This window comes from Perognathus longimembris, chromosome 12 (genome assembly GCF_023159225.1).
Source record: "Perognathus longimembris pacificus isolate PPM17 chromosome 12, ASM2315922v1, whole genome shotgun sequence".
Classification (NCBI taxonomy): Eukaryota; Metazoa; Chordata; class Mammalia; order Rodentia; family Heteromyidae; genus Perognathus; species Perognathus longimembris.
In genome coordinates, this window is record NC_063172.1 from 46,933,818 (window position 1) to 46,955,402 (window position 21,585).

Consider the following 21,585-nt stretch of genomic DNA (forward strand, 5'->3'; position numbering starts at 1 on the left):
AGTGAGAAGGAAGAGAGATACGAAATCATGTAGCGAAATCATGTAGCTACCTACAGAGCAGATTAGATAACGCAGAGGATCGAATCTCAGGAACTGAAGATTCCTTAAACTCTATGGAGAAAAAACAAAACAAAACAAATCCAAACAGCAAAACAGATTACTTCAGGAGCTCCAAGATACACACAGGAAGCCCAATTTAAGGCTAATAGGTCTCGAGGAAAACCTAGAGAAAGAAGTTAATGGAATAGGCAATATGTTCAACAGAATAATAGCAGAGAACGTCTCAAATATCCAGAAGGATAGGCCTATCCAGATACAAGAAGCATTTAGAACCCCAAACAGACCAGACCAGAGTAGGACATCCCACCAACACATTGTGATCAAAACAGGATCAATAGAGACCAAGAAAAGGATCCTTAGATCCGCTAGGGAGAAGAAAACAATCACATATAAGAGAAAAACAATCAGAATGACTCCAGACTTCTCAGCAGAGAGCATGAAAGCAAGAAGAGCCTGGAATGAGGTATTCCACACCCTAAAGAAAAATAACTACCAACCAAGAATACTGTATCCAGCTAAACTGTCTTTCATAGCCAAAGGTCAAATAAAAGTCTTCCACAGTAAGGAAAAACTGAAACAATACATCTCCACCAAACCAGCATTACAGAAAATCTTCAAGGATGTCCTACACAGGTTAAAAAAAAAAAAAAAAAAAAAAAAAGATTACAAGACAGACATAGAAATGAATCCTAAATAGAAAACTAGGATATTGGGACAAGAATAGGGAAGACACAGTCTTTAAAAAGATAGCTATAATGAAAGGAATAAATGATCGTCTATCAATCCTCTCAAATTAATGGATTTAACTCTCCAATTAAACTACATAGACTCATAAGTTGGATCAAAAATCAAGAGACAACTTTCTGCTGCCTCCAAGAGACACATCTACCCAGAAAAAGCAAATATTTTCTAAAAGTGAATAACATCTACAAAGCAAATGGTCCCTATAAGGAGGCTGGAGTTGCAATCCTAATATCAGATAAAATTGACTTCAAATTAAAAATGGTAAGAAGTGACAAAGAAAGTTACTACATACTAATAAAGGGATCTGTTCTAAAGGAGGATATAACCATTCTAAATATCTACACCCCAAATACAGGAGCATTGACTTTCATCAAACAAACACTACTGACTCTAAAAACACACATAGATCCAAACACATTGGTAATTGGTGACTTTAACACTCCTCTGGACAGACCAACACATGAAAAAATGATCAAAGAAACCTCAGAACTAAACAACTGCATAGACCAACTAGACCTTACTGACATCTACAGAATATTCCATCCAGCAACAACCAGAATATATATTCTCTTCTGCAGCACATGGAACATTCTCCAAAATAGATCACATCTCAGGGCACAAAGCAAGTCTGTACAAATTCAGAAGTATCAAAATCATTCCCTGTATTCTCTCAGACCACAATGAAATAAAATTAGAGCACAACTCAAAAAGCCACCACAGAAAACCCTACAACTCATGTCAACTAAACAACACATTGTTGAACCACCAGTGGGTCACTGAAGAAATTAGAACAGAAATTCAAATGTTTATGGACAAGATGAGAACACAAAGTATCAGCTCCCTTGGACACAGCAAAGGCAGTACTCAGAGGAAAATTTGTAACTCTAAATGCCTACATCAAAAAAACTGGAGAAACAGCAATTCAACAACTCAAAGAAGAATCTTAATCTCCTTGAAAGAGAACAACAAGACAAACCCCAAGCCAATAGACGGAAGCAAATAATTAAAATTAAATCAGAATTAAATGACTTAGAGTCAAAAAAAGAAAAAAAGTCCATAGAAAGAATCAACAAAATGAAGAGTTGGTTCTTTGTAAAAATTAACAAGATAGAGAGACCCCTAACAAATCTGACAAAAAACAATGGTAGCACACCCAAATAAACAAGAACAGAGATGAAACAGGTAACATCACCATAGAAACAACCAAAATTAAGAACACAATAAGGGAATATTTTGCAAACCTTAACACCAACAAATTCGAGAAGCTGAAAGAAATGGATGAATTCCTAGTCAAAATTGATATGCTCAAACTTAACTATGAAGATTTAAACATTCTAAAGAGACCCATATCCAGCACTTAAATAGAACCAAAATAAGAGGTCTCCCATGCAAGAAAAGCCCAGGTCCAGATGGATTCACAGCAGAATTCTACTAGGCCTTCAAAACAGAACTCACACCAATATTTCTCAAACTCTTCAATGAAATTGTATGTGAAAGACCACTATCAAACATATTCTATAATGCCAGTCTATTCCTTATCCCAAAACCAGGTAGGGACTCATCAAGCAAAGAGAAATATAGACTAATTTCACTGATGAACATCGATGCAATAATTCTCAACAAAATTCTGGCCAATAGACTTCAACAGGTAATCAAAAAAATAATACACTATGACCAAACTGGATTCATCTCCAGTATGCAGAGCTGGTTCAATATAAGCAATTCAATCAACATAATCCAGCACATCAACAGGAGCAAGGTCAAGAATCACATGATTATATCACTAGATGGGGAAAAAACATTTGATAAAATCCAGCACCCATTTTTGATAAAAAACTTTGGAGAAACTACGATTACAGGGAACATTCCTGAATATAATTAAGACTGTCTACAACAAACCCACAGCAAACATTACTCTTAATGAGGAAAAGTTAAAACCATTTCCTCTACAATCAGAAGCAAGACAAGGTTGTCTACCCTCCCCTCTCCTCTTCAACATAGTACTAGAATTCCTAGCCAGAGCAGTAAGGCAAGAGGAAGACATAAAGGGGATCCAAATAGGAAAAGAAGTCAAACTCTCTTTGCAGATGACATGATCCTGTATCTAAAGAGCCCCGTAGAATTTACTCCCAAGTTAATTGAGCTGATCCAAAACTTTGCCAAAGTAGCAGGATATAAAATAAACCCTCAAAATTCAATGGCCTTTCTATATGCCAACGACCTGAAGACTGAGGCCGAAATCAGGAAAGCAACTCATCTTGCAATACCCTCAAAAAACATAAAAAACCTAGGAATAACCTTAACCAAAGAAGTGAAAGACCTCTATGATGAGAACTTTAAAAACATGAAAAATGAAATTAATGCAGAAGTAAGGTAATGGAAAAACCTCTCATGCTCCTGGATTGGGAGGATTAATATAGTCAAAAATGGCAATATTGCCAAAGGCTATCTACAAATTCAATGCGATTCCCATTATTATCCCAACACCATTTTTTAATAAAATAGGGGAAGCAATCCAGAAATTCATATGGAACAATAAAAACCCAGAATAGCAAAAACAATCCTAAGCAGAAGAACAGTGCTGGAGGAATTACAATAACAAACTTCAAGCTGTATTATAAAACTATAGAAATAAAAACAGCCTGGTATTGGCACCGGAACAGGCCTGAAGACCAATGGAACAGAATTGAAGACCCAGAATTGTACCTAAAGAACTATGCCCACTTAATCTTTGATAAAGGAGCTAAAAAAAATAGGATGGAAGAAAGATAGCCTCTTTAACAAATGGTGCTGGCAAAACTGGTTTAAGACCTGCAACAAATTAAAAGTAGATCCTTATATATCACCCTGCACCAAATCAATTCCAAATGGATCAAAGACCTCGAAATAAAAGATATCCTGACACTCTACAAGAAGGAGTAGGAAAAAACCTTGGGTCCTTGGCACAGGACGAAACTTCCTGAACAAAGACCCAGAAAAGCAACAAATCAAAGAATGGTTGGAAAAATGGGACTGCATCAAACTGCAGAGTTTCTGCAGGGCAAAGCACATAGCTTGCAAATTAAACAGAAAGCTCATAGATTGAGAGAAGATCTTTACAGGCCATACAACGTAAAAAGGCCTCATATCCAAAATATATGCAGAACTAAAAACGATTAAATTCCTTCAAAACATAACCCCAAAGAACCAACAGCCCCCTCAACAAGTGGGCTAAAGACCTAAAACTCTGAAGAGGAAATGAGAATGGCCAAGGAACAAATGAACATCACTGGCCAAAAAAAAATGCAAATCAATACAACATTGAGATTCTACCTCTCCAGTAAGAATGTCCATTATCAGGAAAACTAACAATAACAAAGGCTGGAGGGGATGTGGCCAAAAAGGAACCCTACTTCATTGTTGGGGGGAATGTAAACTTGTTCAGCCATTCTGGAAAGAGTTATGGAGATTCCTCAGAAGGCTAAACATTGAGCTCCCCTGCGACTCAGCAGCCCCACCCTTGGGCATCTACTCAAAAGTCTACAAACAAGAAAACACTAAAGCCACCAGCACAACAATGTTCATCACAGTGCAATTTGTCCTTGCTAAAATATGGAACCAACCCAGATGCCCCACAGTAGACGAATGGATGAGGAAAATGTGGTACATATACACATGGAATTTTATGCCTGTATCAGAAAGAATGACATTCCCCCATTTGTAAGGAAATGGATGGACTTGGAAAAAAATTATACTAAGTGAAATGAGGCAGAGCCAAAGAAACATGGACGTTATGGTTTCCCTCATATGGAATAATTAGCACAGGTTTAGGCTAGTCACAGTAGAGGATCACAAGAGCCCAATAGCTATGCCCTTATGAACACATAAAATGATGCTAAGTGAAATGAACTCCATGTTATGGAAATGAGTGTTATATTACCATTGTAATTACTTTCAACATGCCATGTAAAACCGTAGCTTTTTTTTTGTTATGATCCTTTTGTATACCCTTCCTGTGGTTGTCCCTGTGCTATCAGTATATCTCATCTGAGTACTCTGGATACTGTATATACTGTATATACTGGTATTAGAACTAGGGAAGGGAAAGGGAATATCAAAATCGTCAGACAAAGGATAAAAAGACAAGTGACTCCAAAAGCAATACTTACAAAATCATTTGGTGTAAACCAACTGATCCATTCATCGGGGTAGAGAGACAGGGATGAGGGAAGAGGGGAAATGAGGGAGGAGGTAACAAATTGTACAAGAAATGTACCCACTGCCTTAGGTATGTAACTGCAACCCCTCTGTACATTACTTTGACAATAAATAACTATTTTTTTTTAAAAAAGGAAGATTCTTGGGTATGTCTAACTCTCTAACCTCTCAATACCTTATAAGAATTTAGATTTTCCTCTTCAACTCAGAAGGACAGCTGAACAAATTTATATTATCTATGAATGTTATATTTGTGTTTATACAAAAATATAAAATTGTCTAATGATCATCAAATAGTGCAGACTAATTCTTCCCTTGAGGGCAGAAAACTATGATGCAAACAGTCACACCACGGTGCCTTCAGTAGGCTTCATTTTACTAGGTAATGGTGTAAAGTGGCGTTTGGGGAGGGAATGGGACTTTCTTTTTTCTTTCTTTTTTATTTTTAAGGATTCCTTAACAGGACTAAAGATTTAAGTGTGAACAACCATGGACGTGTACAATATATTTGAGCAGTGACCTTTCCAGTATATGTCCTTTTCTCCCCTCTTCTTCTTCTTTTTAAAACAAGACTTTGGAAATTCATTATGTACTCTTAACCCTCTGAATAAATAACTGAGAGAAAAGTGTTAAATTCTATCAAAATTGCAATTTTATTAAGAATATTACAAATACTGGTTTCTCACCTCAGCATCCAAACAGTGGCCCTTGATTTTACAAACAATTAAATTTCCTATTCTAAACAAGTAGTTTAAAATTCAATTCACTTTGAAAACTGCTGACTCTTGACTACTTTGTCCTTTAATATAGTTTAAATACATAAGAATATAATAAAATAGCCTATAATAAATAAAGAGTAGGCTGGGAATATGGCCTAGTGGTAAAAGTGCTTGCCTCATATACATGAAGCTCTGGGTGTGATTCCTCACCACTACATATATAGAAAAAGCAAGAACTGGTTCTGTGGCTCAAGTAGTAGAGTGCTATCCTTGAGCAAAATAAGCCAAGTACAGTGCCCAGGCCCTGAGTTCAAGCCCCAGGACTGACAATCAATCAAACAATCAAAAAAATGTAATTATATGACAAATATACAATGGTGTAGAACTCTCAGTTCCTTTGTAAAAAAAATTTGCTCCTCTTTATAATCCTTAACTGTGGCTCTCCTATGCCAAATCATCTATGTTCTATATTTTTAATTCCAACAAACTCTTCCAGCTGTGGCCTTCTCTTCAATCTTCCATTTGTCATTGGGCCTAAGAAAATGATGCCCAGTGTCCTCTCCCAAGTTTCCTTGAAGAGGATGGGGTTCCAAGAGAATGCCCTTGTATGGCATAAGATCGGCTCCCATCGTTTTAGTAATCATGAGAAACTTGTCAGCTGACACAAAAAGAATATGGGAGCTATTCTTGAAAATAGCACACCCTAATCGTCATCTCCAGCACCATTTGACCAAAAAATGGTATGCACGCTATTGAAGGGAGGAGTGCTTAGCCACATTAAGCTCTCACCTGGCCAGTAGGCCATTCAGTTCTCTCTCACCTGGCCTTTTTCATGGAAAATGCCATGAGGCGCGAGAGGGTAGGGAATAAAAATGTGGCCCAATTGTTCATGGCCTGAGTGCTTCTAAATTGTGAATAGGTCCCTGGAACAAACAGAAGAAGCTGATCACTGCACAATGATTTTGTGACCCTGACTCTTCTTCATAACAGCAGTAAATAAAGCCAGTCTCACTTCCTGCCAAGATGACACAGGTTCTGTTTATGCTACACAAAGAGTCAGATCTGCTGCTGTAGAGGTCCTAGGGGAACTAGGAATGAATGGCAATACAGTAGCAGAAACAGGGGTGGAAAAATTGGGGGTGACAGGTCTGTGATGGGGCACAGCCACAGCCCTCTTTTTCCAAGGTTATTTAATCATATTTTTAGATGACCAAGATATCTATCTGGTCACCATTAACAGCTGGTTAGAAAAAAAGATACACAGTGGCTTTCCAAGCATGAATGATCCTCTTGTGTTTTTTGGAAAACAGGCAACATTGTCTAAGTTCAATGTGCAGTGGGGTTTTTGCGGCATCAAGCCACCCACATCCCTCCTCATGGATGGTTCTTACCTTTATTCAAGTTTATTATTTTCAAATTCATGCACACAGCCAGGCTCAGATTTCTGGGGGAGTCTTAGGGACTGAGGTTGGCTCTACAGTTGTGCTCTGAGAGGCTGCGTGGAACTTTTCCCTGCTCTTGAAAAAGCTGTAAAAGTAATTACTGCAGCTTCAGCCCCATCCTTTCTGTATGCTTTTACAGCTGAGTGATGTATTCTTCCTTTGCTCTCTGTTGCTCTTTCATTATCGACATGTACAGTCATCACTAACTGTTCACTTGTCCTGCATGAACAGTATTTCAGGGTCTTCCACTTTGTCCTTCAAAAATATTTTAACCTGCAGTTCCTTATTGAAGAGCATTTGCAGTTTCTTAATAGATTCCATATTTGCTTGTAAAAGTCGAGCCATTTAATTCTTCAAAGTACAAAAAGATTGACTAGTTGGTTCAAAAGGCAAGATCCAACTAAATGTTGTCTACAAGAGACATATAACTAACAAAATGAAAATATTAAAAAATACAAATATCTCCTCAAGGTGAAAGGCTAGAATAAAGTTTTCAGAGAAAATGATCCTCAGAAACATGCTGGAGATTAATTCTAATATCTAATAACACAGTTTTCTAATTGAAATTACTTAGAAGACACAAAGAAAGTCATTTCCTGTTGATAAGGGAAACTCTACTTGTAAGACCTATCAATTTTAACATCTGTACACCACATACTGGAGGATCCAACTTTGTGAAACACCAGTAGAGACCTTGAAAACACAAATATATCCAAGCATAATGATTTTGCAAGACTTCAACAAACTATTGTTACCAATGAATAGATCATCCAGTCAAAAACTTAGCAAAGAAACCTAAGAGTGAAACTAACAGATTTCTGTAGTATATTTTACCCAGCAATACTATAATGTACATTGGTGTTGGAAGCCCATGAAACACTGTCCAAAATCGATTATACACTAGATTATAAAGCATATTCCAGCAAATTTATAAGAACTGAAATTACCCCATGTAGCCTATCATATAATACCATAATAAATTTGGAGTATAACAGCTAAAGAACCCACAGAAAATATCCAAACTCATGGAGAATAAAACATTACTGAATAATCAGTGGGCCCAAGAAAAAGGAAGGAAAACCTAAAAGTTCCTAGAACATGGTGTACATAAACATAGAACTTAAAAGAAACTTTTGGACATGTATAAGACAGTACTAAGAAAATTTGTTGCTATCAGTGCCTACATCAAAAATTAGTGAAATCTCAAATTATGTTTTTTCTTATTTATTGTCAAAGTGGTGTACAGAGAGGTTACAGTTTCATATATTAAGCCTTGGGTACATTTCTTGAACTGTTTGTTACCTCCTCCTTCATTCCCCCTCCCCCCTCCCCTTTTCCCTCTCCCCCCATGAGTTGTTCACTGGTTTACACCAAACTGTTTTGCAAGTATTGCTTTTGTAGTCATTTGTCTTTTTATCCTTTGTCTCTCGATTTTGATATTCCCTGTCATGTCCCTAGTTCTAATATAAGTATATATAGTATCTAATGTATTCAGATGATACAGTGATACTGCAGGTACAATCACAGGAAGGGATTCAAGAGGATCATTAACAAAAGAAGCTACAGTTTCACATAGCATGTTGAAAGTAATTACAACAGTGATATAACACTTGTTTCCATAGCATGGAGTTCATGAAATCTCAAATTATTAGTCCAATACTATGCCTCAATCTCTTAGACAAGAAAAAGCCAAACCCCAAACAAGGTGATGAAAGAAATAATAAAGATTAGATCATAGATAAATTGGAGACTAAATGAAGTATATGAAGAATCAGATAGAAGTAAAAAGTTGTTCTCATAAAACATAAAATTGATAAGCCCTTAGTAAATATGACCAAAACAAGAAGCAAAGTATTCAAATACATAAAATAGAGATGAAAGGAGGAATATCACAATAGTAAAATTAAGAGTGTTATTAGGCCATTCTCATTTTCTCATCACAGAAGTCTCTTTCTAAGGCTTCAGCCCACTTGTTGAGGGGGCAATTACTTCTTTGCACTTTTGTTGCCAGAATGTAATTTTTTCAGTTTTGAATATATATTGGATATGAGACCGTTGTCCGTTTTATGGCTGGTAAAGAACTTTATCCAATTTGTAGGCTTTCTGTTTATCTTGCAAGCTATGTCCTTTGCCCTGCAGAAACTCTGCAGTTTGATGCATTCCCATTTGTCCATCCTTTCTATGATTTGTAGCATTTCTGGGTCTTGGTTAAGGAAGTTTCATCCCGTGCCAAGGAGCCCAAGTGTTTCTCCTACTACTTCACTTAGAATTTTCAGGGTATCTGTTTTAATTTCGAGGTCTTTGATCCATTTGGAAATGATTTTGGGGCAGGGTGATATGTATGGATCTAGTGTTAGTTTGTTGGATGTGTTTAACCAGTTTTGCCAGCACCATTTGTTAAAAAGGCAATCTTTCTTACATCCTATTTTTTAGGTCCTTTATCAAAGATTTAGTAGGCATAGTTGTGTGGGTCCACCATCTTTGTTTAAAGAAGTGAACTCGCCTGTTTTAGGTTGGGTGGGTCACCTAGCCTGCCTTAAACCATCCTCGGGATCTTTTTCAGAGCAACGCTGAAGGCCCTGTAATAGGTTGGTCAGAATGAGACCCCCTCGTACCCTTCTCTGGCTGTGGTTCCTCTCAGGGGAAAATTCATTCACGTGGAACTTGACCTTATGCAGCTGGCAGGCTAACCTCATGAAAGAGTTTTGCAATATGCATACAATCCAAGGAAGGCATAGAAAAACCATCAGCAAAAGTATCTCTGGGCCGAGCAATGTCATTAGCAGCCCCTTAACAATAGTCAAGGAAGGGATATACTGTTGAAGTTGTTCAAACAGTTCTTTTGCTGTTTCTGCCACTTCAGAGTCCAGAGGCGGAGCTTGTTCTAGTCCAGCTATTTGCCTAGGGAGTTGAAAGTGATCTAAGGACAAATTATTATGTTGCCAAATACCATCAAGATGTGCTACAACTTGTTCCCAAGGATAGCTCAACCCATTATATTTATGGAGGGTGACACAGATAAAGTCAAACCCAGCATGACAGTGCACCAGTTGCAAAGTTTGTAAAGCATGAATTTGTTCTCTGAGAGACAACACAGATTCATACAATGCTTCTAATTTTTGTTCTACCTTATCATCAATCCTGCCTTGAAAGTGCAGGGCTTGCATAGTATTATGAGCAAGCAGATTGACATAATGAGTTGGCTGCACACTTTGTGCTAAAGCCACAGTAGCTGCTGTAGAAGAGGTAGAGAAAGAAATAAAGGCTACAATGCCTGCTATCAATAGCCCTATAAATCGTCTATGGCGCATGAGCTCTTTTAAATGTTTTAACACTTGAATACCTGTTTCTTCATAACAAGCTTCAGATATGTTCACAGGAAGCATGACAAATGGAGGCTGCTTAATAACAATTACATATGAAAATTTTCCCTAAATCACTGGCCATAAAAGAAATGCAAATCAAAACAACATTGAGATTCCATCTCATACCTGTAAGAATGTCCTACTACAAGAAAACTAACAATAACAAATGTTGGAAGGGATATGGCTAAAAGGGAACCCTACTTCATTGTTGGTGGGAATGTAAACTGGTTCAGCCACTCTGGGAAGTGGTATGGAAATTCTTCAGAAGGCTAAGCAAAGAGCTCCCCTATGACCCAGCTGCCCCATTTTGAGGCATCTACCCAAAAGACCACAAACAAGAACACACTAAAGCCACCAGTACAACAATGTTTATCACAGCACAATTTGTCATAGCTAAAATATGGAACAAAACCAGATGCCCCTCAGTAAAATCACGATCAGGAAAATGTGGTACATATACACAATGGAATTTTATGCCTCTATCAGAATGAATGAAATTGCCCCATTCGTAAGGAAATGGAAGGACTTGAAAAAAATTATACTAAGTGAAATCAGCCAGATGAAAAGAAATTTGGACTCTATGATCTTCCTCATAGGGAGTAATTAGCACAGGTTTAGGCTAGTCACAGCGGAGGATTACAAGATCCCAGTAGTTATACCCTGATGAACACATAAGATGAAGCTCAGTGAAATAAACTCCGTGTTATGGAAATGAGTGTTATATCACTGTTGTAATTATTTTCAACATGCCATAGGAAACCATAGCTTCCATTGTTGATTATCCTCTTGTATCTCCTTCCTGTGGATGTACCTGCACTACCACTGTATCTTATCTGAGTACATTGGAAACTGTGTATACTGGTATTAGAACTAGGAAAGTGAAAGTGAATACTAAAATCAAGAGACACAATATAAAAGGACAAACGACTGCAAAAGCAATGCTTGCCCAACTGGTGTAAACCAACTGAACACTCATGAGGGAGAGGGAAAGAGGAAGAGGGGAGAGGGGAAGGAGGGAGGAGGTAACAAACTGTACAAGAAATGTATCCAATGCCTAACGTATGAAGTTGTAGCCACTCTGTACATCATTTTGACAATAAAAAAATTTTTTTAAAAAGAGTGTTATTAGGGAATATAAAATTTCATGCCAACAAACTAAATAAGTTTATAGAAAAGGATGCATTCATAGATAAAATCCATGTACCCAAACCAAGTGAAAAAGATATAAATCACTTAAACAGAGTCATAGCAGGTAGTGAAATTAAAATAGTAATGAAAGACCTCCCAACCGAGAAAATCCGGGTTCTGATGGTATCAAAACTGAGTTCTGTATGGCTTTTAAGGTAGAACTAACATCAACACTTCTTCAATTCTTTGGTGAGGACAAAGAAAGGATCACTACAAAAATATATTTTATGAAGACAGCATTATACTTATCTCAAAACCAAACAGGGACTCAACAAAAAGTGAAATATAGACCAAGCTCTTTGATAAACATAGATACAGAATTCCTTAAAAAAATTCATGCCAACAAAATTCAATAACTAATAAAAAATCGTATTCTACACGCAATCAGGATTTATCCTAGAGATGTAAAACTGATTCAATACACATATATCAATAAATATGATATAACAGATATTAAGAGAACCAAAGCATATATGATCATCTCAATAAATGCAGAAAATGACTTTGAAAATGAATGCAACATCCTCTTATGGTAAAAGCACTGGAGATCTTCAGAACTATTAGAACATTCCAAAACATAATGAAGACTTTTTAAGAAAAATCTACAGTCAACATTATACTCAATGGTCAAAATTAAAATCATTTCTTCTTAATCGGGAATAAGAAAGGATTTGTACTTTCTCTGCTCCACTTCAATATAGTACTGGAATTCTTAACCAGAACAAGACAAGAGAGAAACAAATGGAATTCAAGTAGGAAAAGAAGTAACACCAGGGAAAGGATGATGGTGCTAACACAATAGGGGGCACCCCAACTTGCTCCAACCAAATAGTGAGCTGGGAACTCCAACAACTAATGCCCCATCAAGAGAGCGGCAAACTCAACAACCAGAACAAACAGAGAAACACAGGAAACAAAAAAGAACAACAAAAAAAAAGAAAAGTCTATAATCTGCACGGAGCCAGAAAATTTGGGGGGTACCCCTCCACCATAGCCTGAACAGGGCCAGGCTGGGAAAGCGGCTCGGTCGCTGGCAAATGGGACCACAGATCATCAGCGACCACAGAAGCAACAGAGGAAAAGTCCACTGCGAGTGCAGAAACCAGACAGTAGGAGCTCCACGGGACACAGACCATGCACAGACCGGACCAAGCCAGATGGCAGCGTGGGTCTGGCCATGTGTGACCAAATGGCTGGGACCAGACAACAGCAAGGGAGCCTGGTGCCACAGACATGGAGAGCCGGGGCTGGCGCTGCCACCAAATGATTGCCACACCCTAGCCCGGAAAATCCCACAGTATTGTGGGACACACACACAATCCAGGACCAGTAAGTTCCCCATTGCTGCCCCTCCCCCAATGGGAGATTAGCTCTGACAGAGGCCCAAAACCTGACATAGAGCTCATCACAAGGGGTCAAAGAAACTAGAGCTCCTTCCTTCCCCCTCTCTGCCCCGAGGGAACAAAGAACCCCATATCTGGCGGCTTTAGGACCCTATAGCTCTTGGGAGAACACAGGAGCTAGCAGCAAGCGGAGCACCTCCAAACAAAGTGGCCAAGAGACACCTTAGGTCAGTGTCCCCCAAACCCCCAGCTAGGGAGCCTGAGTCTGCATGCACCAGTCCCACCAGCAGGGACCCAGGGACTGGTAGGCATTTTACCTCAACTTGAGGCACCCTGGTTTGTGCAGACCTTTTGAACAACAGCTGCAGGCTTGCTGGTGTGCAATACCAGCCCAGCAGGGGCACGTGGGCCTGAGCACATGGTCCCCTCACAGCAGAGGCGTAGAGAGGCCATGGGCACCAACCCACACCCAGACATTTGAACCTGCTAGGAGCCACGCATACTGCCCTCACAGCAGGTTCACAAGAGGGCACAAGCACCCTCCAACAAATCCAGGGCAGCACACGCCCCAAAAGAAACACAAGAGCTCACAGCTATGTGCCCCCCAGAGAGCCCATGTGGGTCAGCGTTCTATCCCTCCAGCAGGAGGGTCCTACACTCATTCCCCTGCGGGAAAGCACAGGAGGGAAAGTGCCCCCCCCCCCCCGCGGTAACACCCGCTCTGGTATGCACACTCTGCACAGGTGGCTGGGCCACCCCTCAACAGCAATAGCTATTCTGACAGGAGCACTCCACAGAGGTGGCTGGGCCACCCATCAGTGGCAATATTCAGACTGAGAGGCGAGCTCTCTTGACCCACAGAAACTAGTGGAAAAGGAATTTTAAAAAGAGAAAAGTCTCCACACCACGCTGAATCAGCAACCTGCAAACCTCCAACAGGGACCTACAAGGGACAGCACAGTACAGTGGCAGAGCAAAGTCCCACAGAGAAAGCCACAGAACGAACCCACCCCTAACTGCTGTGAGGATAAGCACATTGGCAACAACCAAGATAGTCACACTCACCCATAGGGCATAAGGTTCAAAAGCTGAACTCAAACCCAGAGCCATGATACAAACAAATCCCTGCTGGTGAACCAGCAGGAACCAGCACAAAGCCAAGCCAAGGCAGCCACATACCAGTCCCCAAAACGAAGTGAAGGAATTAATCCATAACTGATTCACTCCAAATGTGTAAATCACAAAGAAATATTACAAATTTTATGAAAGGTCAAGCCAACTACAAAAAGCAGTACTACCGAAGAGGAGATGGAGAATAAAGAAAACAACTGAGGGTAAGACAGCAGAAATGATCGAATGCCTCAGGAACAAATTAAAAAAACAAATCCAGGAATGTAGAATGGAAGTCTCAAAGGATCTTCAGGAAGTCAAGAAAGAAATGGAAGCAAAAATAGATACAGTCTACTCCTCCGTTAAGGAAAAGCTTAGAATCATGAGAAACAAAATGCATGAAAAAATATATTCAAAATACAACTCATTAAAAGAAGAAATTACCACAATGAGAGCTGATGTGGCAACCATAAACAGCTCACTTGCAAACCACACTCGAAGCCACATCACAGAGAATTGATCTTTTTTTTTTTTTTTTTTTTTTTTGGCCAGTCCTGGGGCTTGGACTCTGGGCCTGAGCACTGTCCCTGGCTTCTTTTTGCTCAAGGCTAGCACTCTTCCACTTGAGCCACAGCACCACTTCTGGCCATTTTCTATATATGTGGTGCTGGGTAATCGAACCCAGGGCCTCATGTACATGAGGCAGACACTCTTGCCACTAGGCCATATCCCCAGCCCAGAATTGATCATCTTGAATCTCAAGTTTCTCTTTTGGATGATAAGGATCAGATGATTATCGCACCCCAAGAAACTGTCAAACTCCAGGGCAAACTAATCCAGGAGATAGTGGACAGGGAAAAAAGATATAATTTGCATATTATCAGAATAGATGAAGGAGAGGAGTACCAGAGCAGAGGTATACAGCACATATTCAATAGAATTATTAAAGAGAATTTCCCCAATATCAAAATGGAAAACCTCACCCAAATAACAGAAGCATATAGAATACCTAGGAGACCGAACCATGGAAGAAACATCCTCAGACACATCATAGGCAAGCCCTCAGATTTCAACAAGAAGGAACACATTCAGAATGCAGTCAAAACAAAGAAAGAACTATACTACACAGAAAAAAAGACCAGAATCATGGCAGACATCTCCACAAAAACTTACAATGCACAAAGAACACCATCCAAGTCCTGCAGTCCAACAATTGCCAATCCAGACTTAGAGACCCAGCAAAATTAAAATTTACTTTGGAGGGAAAAGCCAGAACTTTCCATAGCAAAGGCAAACTAAAGGAATATGTGAATAAAACCCAGCCTTACAATGAATTCAAAGAGGGGAGCCCCACCCAACAGAAAACGTACAGGACCTCCAGACAGAAACAGAAAGAAACTACAATAGCCAGAGCCCAACAGGAAGAGCAGCCCAAAAAAGACAAGAAAGAAGAGAGATGAAACACAGCCTAACAGGAAAATGGAAGGGGAAAAAAAAAACCTATCCATGATCTCTATGAATATTAATGGATTAAATTCCTCAATAAAGAGGAGACGACTAGCACAGTGGATGTGCAAGCAAAATATTGCTATCTGTTTTCTTCAAGAGACCCATCTTACAGCAAGGGACAAAAACAGGCTCCGAATGAAAGGATCCAGCAAGATCTTCCAAGAAAACGCACCTACCAAAATGACAGGGGTAGCCATCATGATTTCAGACAAGCTATACATCTCATTAAAATCAGTTCAAAAATATAAAGGAGGACACTGCATTTTAATATAAGGAAAAATCCAGAACCAAGATATCATCGTGGTAAATTTATACTCATCAAACAAAAGAGGCCCTAAATATGTCAAACAAATTCTTTCAGAACTACCGAACTAGATAGACCCAAATACAATCATAGTGGGAGATTTTAATACTCCACTCTCTCCAAGAGACAGATCCAACACACAGTGGATTAGCAAAACATCCAAAGACCTAAGTAAGACCATATCCCACATGGATCTGATAGATCTGTACAGAGTGTTTCACCCTACAGACACCCAAAATACATTCTTCTCAGCAGCCCATGGAAAATCTCCAAAATTAATCATGTCATAGTCCACACAAAGTATCTCAGCAAATACAAGAGTCTTGACATTATTCCATGTATTCTATCTGATCACAGTGGAATCAAGGTAGCCCTCAACAACAAAGGATACCACAGAAACTACACAAATACTTGGAGGCTAAACCCCTCACTGTTATCTAATACTTGGGTAACAGAGAAAATTAAGGACGAAATCAACAAGTTCATAAGCCACCACAACAATGAAAATACATCACAAAGAAACCTATGGGACACAGCAAAAGCATTAAAAGAATAGAATCAGAACAGGTAAATAATCTCATGATGCAGTTAAAACGATTGGAGGAACAAGAAAAATTTGAATCTAAAACGACTAGGGGGAGCAAGACCACAAAGATCAAAGGAGAGATAAATCTAACGGAGAATTGAAAGATCATTAAACAAATAAATAAAACTAAAGGCTGGTTCTTTGAGAAAATAAATAAAATTGACAGACCCCTCGCAAGACTTACAAAAAAAAAAAAAAAAGACTCATATCCGTAAAATCAGGGACTCCACCGGAAAAATTACAACAAATACAAACGATATTCAAACAATCATAAGGAACTATTTCCAGAACCTCTACTCACTAAAGAACAAAAATTTTACAGAAATCGATCAATTCTTAGAGAAGTATAAACTTCCCAAACTGAATCAAGAAGAAATAAATCAACTAAATAAACCAATAACTTACAGCGAGATACAGGGGGTAATCAAGAGCGTCCCAACAAAGAAAAGCCCAGGCCCAGATGGATTCATCAATGAATTCCATAAAACCTTTAGTGAGGAGCTAATACCAATGCTCCTCAAACTCTTCCCCAAAATAGAAACAGAGGGAGAAATCCCAAACTCATTCTATGAAGCTAATATTATACTCATCCCCAAACCAGGCAAAGACCCAACAAAAAAAAAGAGAACTACAGACCAATATCACTAATGAACACAGACGCAAAGCTCCTCAATAAAATATTAGCTAACAGGATCCAGAAACTGATCAAGAAAATTATACATCATGATCAAGTAGGCTTCATCCCACAGTCACAAGGATGGTTCAACATCCTTTAATCAATTAATGTAATTCACCACATAAACAGAACTAAAATCTTTTTATCTTTGTCGATGCCCAAAAAGCCTTTGACAAAATACAACATCCATACTTATTAAAAGCTCTGGAGAGAACAGTTATAGATGGAAAATTCCTTAAAACAATAAAAGCCATGTATAAGAGACCAACTGTTAATATCGTATTAAATGGAGAGAAACTAAAATCATTCCCCCTAAACTCAGGAACAAGGCAAGGATGCCCAATCTCCTCACGTCTTTTCAACATAGTGCTGGAATCCCTAGCCATACCAATAAGGCAAGAGGAGGACATCAAAGAGATCCACATTGGCAAAGAAGAAATCAAACTATCCCTATTCACAGATGACATGATCTTGTATCTGAAGGACCCAAAAAACTCAGTCCCCAAACTCCTATACCTAATAAACCATTTTGGCAAAGTAGCAGGATACAAAATCAATCCACAAAAGTATGCAGCTTTTCTGTACACCAGCAATGTACAAGCAGAAAAGGAAATTATGGAAATAATACCATTTACAATAGCCAAAAAAAGAATAAAGTACCTAGGGATCAACCAAACCAATGTAATGAGAACCTATTTAATGAGAACTACAAAAATCTAATAAGGGAAATCAAAGAAGACACAAGGAGTTGGAAAGACCTCCCATGCTCATGGGTAGGCAGAATCAATATAGTGAAAATGGCCATATTGCCCAAATTGTTACACAAATCCAATGCAATCCCCATCAAGATCCCAGCTACATTCCTCACTGAAATAGAGAAAACAACCCATAAATTCATATGGAACAGCAAAAGACCTAGAAGAGCCAAAGCAATCTTAGGCACAAGAAGCAGTGCAGGAGGAATCACAATACCACACTTCAAGCTCTATTATAGCAGCATCATAACAAAAAAAAAAAGGAAAACAACCTGGTATTGGTATAAAAACAGACTTGAAGACCAATGGAATAGAATAGATGACCCAGAAATAAAGCCGCGTTCTTACAGTCAGCTGATACTTGACAAAGGAGCTAAAAACATTCAATGGGAAAAACATAGCCTCTTCAACTACTGGTGCTGGAAAAACTGGGCAGCCACATATAGAAAACTCTAAGTAGACCCTAGCTTATCATTATGCACCAAGATCAACTCAAAATGGATTAAGGACCTCAACATCAGACCTGAATCCTTGAAACTATTGAAGGACAGAGTAGGAGAAATGCAAGAACTTATAGGCACAGGTAAGACCTTCCTGACCATAGTCCTAGGGGCACAACAGATAGGGGAGAGTCTCGACAAATGGGACTACTACAAAATAAAAAATTCCTGCACAGCTAAAGACAGAGCCACCAAACTAGAAAGACAGCCAACCATATGGGAAAGAATCTTCACCAACAAAGCAACAGACAAAGGCCTAATATCCATCATCTACAGAGAACTCAAAAAACTAATCCCTCCAAACCCAGTAAACCAATTAAATGGGCAAAGAAGCTAAAGAGCGACTTCACAGGAGAAGAGATAAAAATGGTAAAGAAACATATGAGGAAATATCCAACATCCCTGGCAGTAAAGGAAATGCAAATAAATACAACCCTGAGATAACACCTCACTCCAGTTAGAATGGCCTATACTCTGAACTCAGGCAACAACAAATGCTGGAGGGGGTGCGGGGAAAGAGGAACCCTTCTCCACTATTGGTGGGAGTGCAAATAGTACAACTACTTTTGGAGAACAGTATGGAGGTTCCTCAAAATGCTCAGCATAGACATACCCTATGACCCACCCATACCAATCCCAGGCATCTATCCTGAACAAAAGGTCTCAGGATATCATAAAGACATCTATACATCCATGATTATCGCTGCACAATTCACAATAGCCAAAATATGGAAACAACCCAAATGCCCCACTACAGATGAATGGATACAAAATATGTGGTACCTGTACACAAATGAATAATACATAGCGATTAGAAATGATAAAATATTGGTATTTTCAGGGAAATGATCAGAACTTGAACAAATAATGTTGAGCGAGACAAGGCTAAAATACAGAAAACAAAGGGGCATGGTCTTCTTGATATATGACTGCTGTGGGGAGGGATCAGTATAGACCAGGTCTGCAAACCAACAAACTTATTTCAAATGGCATTTCCACAAGTTCAGGTCAGTGATCTTACATTATGTATCTAACACCAAAAAACTACTAAACATAAAAAGGTCTAGAATAGACCTATCAGTGGATCACAATAGCTCAACATCTATGTGCACATGATTATATAAGTTGAGGATAAGCAAAAACAACTCCAAGATAAGGACACAGGAGGATTCAATTGTTGTCGTTACGTTTAATGTTCTAAGTGAATGTCCTTTGGTGTACCCTTAAGTGGTTAGTGTATATGAGTTTGGTACACTGGATATTGCATATATGCCTATCTGATCTAAGGAAGGGAAAGAAAAATGAGAGTGTAAGATATCACAAGAAATGTACTCACTGCCTTATTATGTAACTGTACCCCTTTTGCACAACACCTTGTCAACAAAATTTAATCAATATTTTAAAAAAGAAGTACAACCATCCCTTGCAGACTATATGATATTATATCTAAAGTATCCCCTAGTCACCTCCAAACTCTGAGATATGATAAATAATTTTGGTAAAGTAGTAGACTAGATAATCAATCTACAAATTTCAATAGCCTTTCTACATATCAACAATGAGATCTAGAATAAACTCAGGAAAGCAAATTAATTCGCAATTATTTCAGAAGAAAACAAAAGAAAATATCCTTGGAGCCAACTTAGCCAAGGCAACAAAGGACCTCTACAATAAATTGTTGAACATAGACATTGTAGAAGACATTAAGAAGTGGAAATGACTACCATGTTCCTCAATTGGAAGGATCAACATTGTGAAAACAGCAATATGGCCTATAGGAATCTACAAATGAAATGCAATACCCATCAAAACACCAATGTCGTTTTCCCCTGGAATAACGAAGAACATACAAAAATAAATCATATGGAACCACTAAAAATCTTCCATAGCAAAAACAATCCTGTTCAAAATAAGTGTTACTGGAAGTATAACAATTCTAGAATTCAAACTCTACTGTAGGAATATAGTAATAGAAACAGCTTGGTACTGGCAAAAAGAAAAGTAAAAGCCCAAGACTAATAAATCAGATCTTAAAATTAACCCAGAAACTTATTACATATGATAAAAATAAGACAACCTCTTCAATAAATGGTGTTGAGAAAACTGGATAACCACACACAGAAAACAAACTTCATCCCTATCTATTACCCTGCACTAATATCAATTCAAAATAGATCAATGAAGTAATTGAGGATAACACTGGATAATGGCTTTTTGAAATTGAAAAAAAAATTTTGGAGCAACTGTAAACAGAAATGCCAAATTATTGATGGTTATTTTTGCTGCTTCATATAGGTATAAAATTAATGCATAAGGAAGCCCATTCTTTCATGTTAAACATGGGGTGGAGGAGGGGAGAAAGGGAACTTTTTCTTAAAATGACAATAATTACTTCTATTTTAAAATTTCCTGATGATTGAATGTGAGGCCCTTCTAACATGATTTGAGAAGCTGTAAAAGTATAGGCAAGTTATTTTCCTGTTTATATTTCTTGTTTGTTTGGAGAACAATTGGTAGGTGTCTAATGACTGTTTACTTCATTGTTATATTGCAGTAAAAGATTTAAAACAACCATTGTATGTTTGCTTTTGATGTAACCCTTTGTGAAATTAGCACTTTGGGGGCCAATGAAGAAATGCAGTGTTCACTCTCTTCCTCTCTGCCTTTCCTTAGCAGAAATGTGCTTATTAGCAAGCTATAAGTCAAACTGCTGCCTTTAAAGAAAAAATTCACAAAACTGAGTTCAAAATTAAAGCAAGTGTTCCAAAACTTGGTCTCTGATATTTGTAAAACTTTTTCTTCCTCTATTAAATAAGAATATGTTACCATTAAAGTCGTTAGTATTATATTGTTTTCAGAAAGACACAATGGACAACTATAATCCAGCATCTTAATGCATTGAAACTTTTTAGAAGGGTTGGGAAATGTGGCTGGAAAGGTTCTTTGGAAAATATATAATCAAGGTACTTCATGGCATTTTAAAAAAGGAACGTCTTAATAACAGTGTTGACCTCTATTTGGATATTTTGATCCTAGTTTTTTCTTCAGAATCTCCTTTATTGGAATTGTTATTTGATCATAAAAAGA

The 21,585-nt window shown here is 38.2% G+C and overlaps 1 long non-coding RNA gene across 1 annotated transcript; it reads left to right on the forward strand.

The window, feature by feature from the left end:
- Positions 1-5,522: 5,522 nt before the first annotated feature.
- Positions 5,523-21,536, forward strand: LOC125360689. Its single transcript, XR_007212791.1, has 3 exons — positions 5,523-5,534; positions 19,501-19,505; positions 20,691-21,536. It is a non-coding gene; the product is annotated as an uncharacterized LOC125360689 (long non-coding RNA).
- The last annotated feature ends 49 nt before the right edge of the window (positions 21,537-21,585 follow it).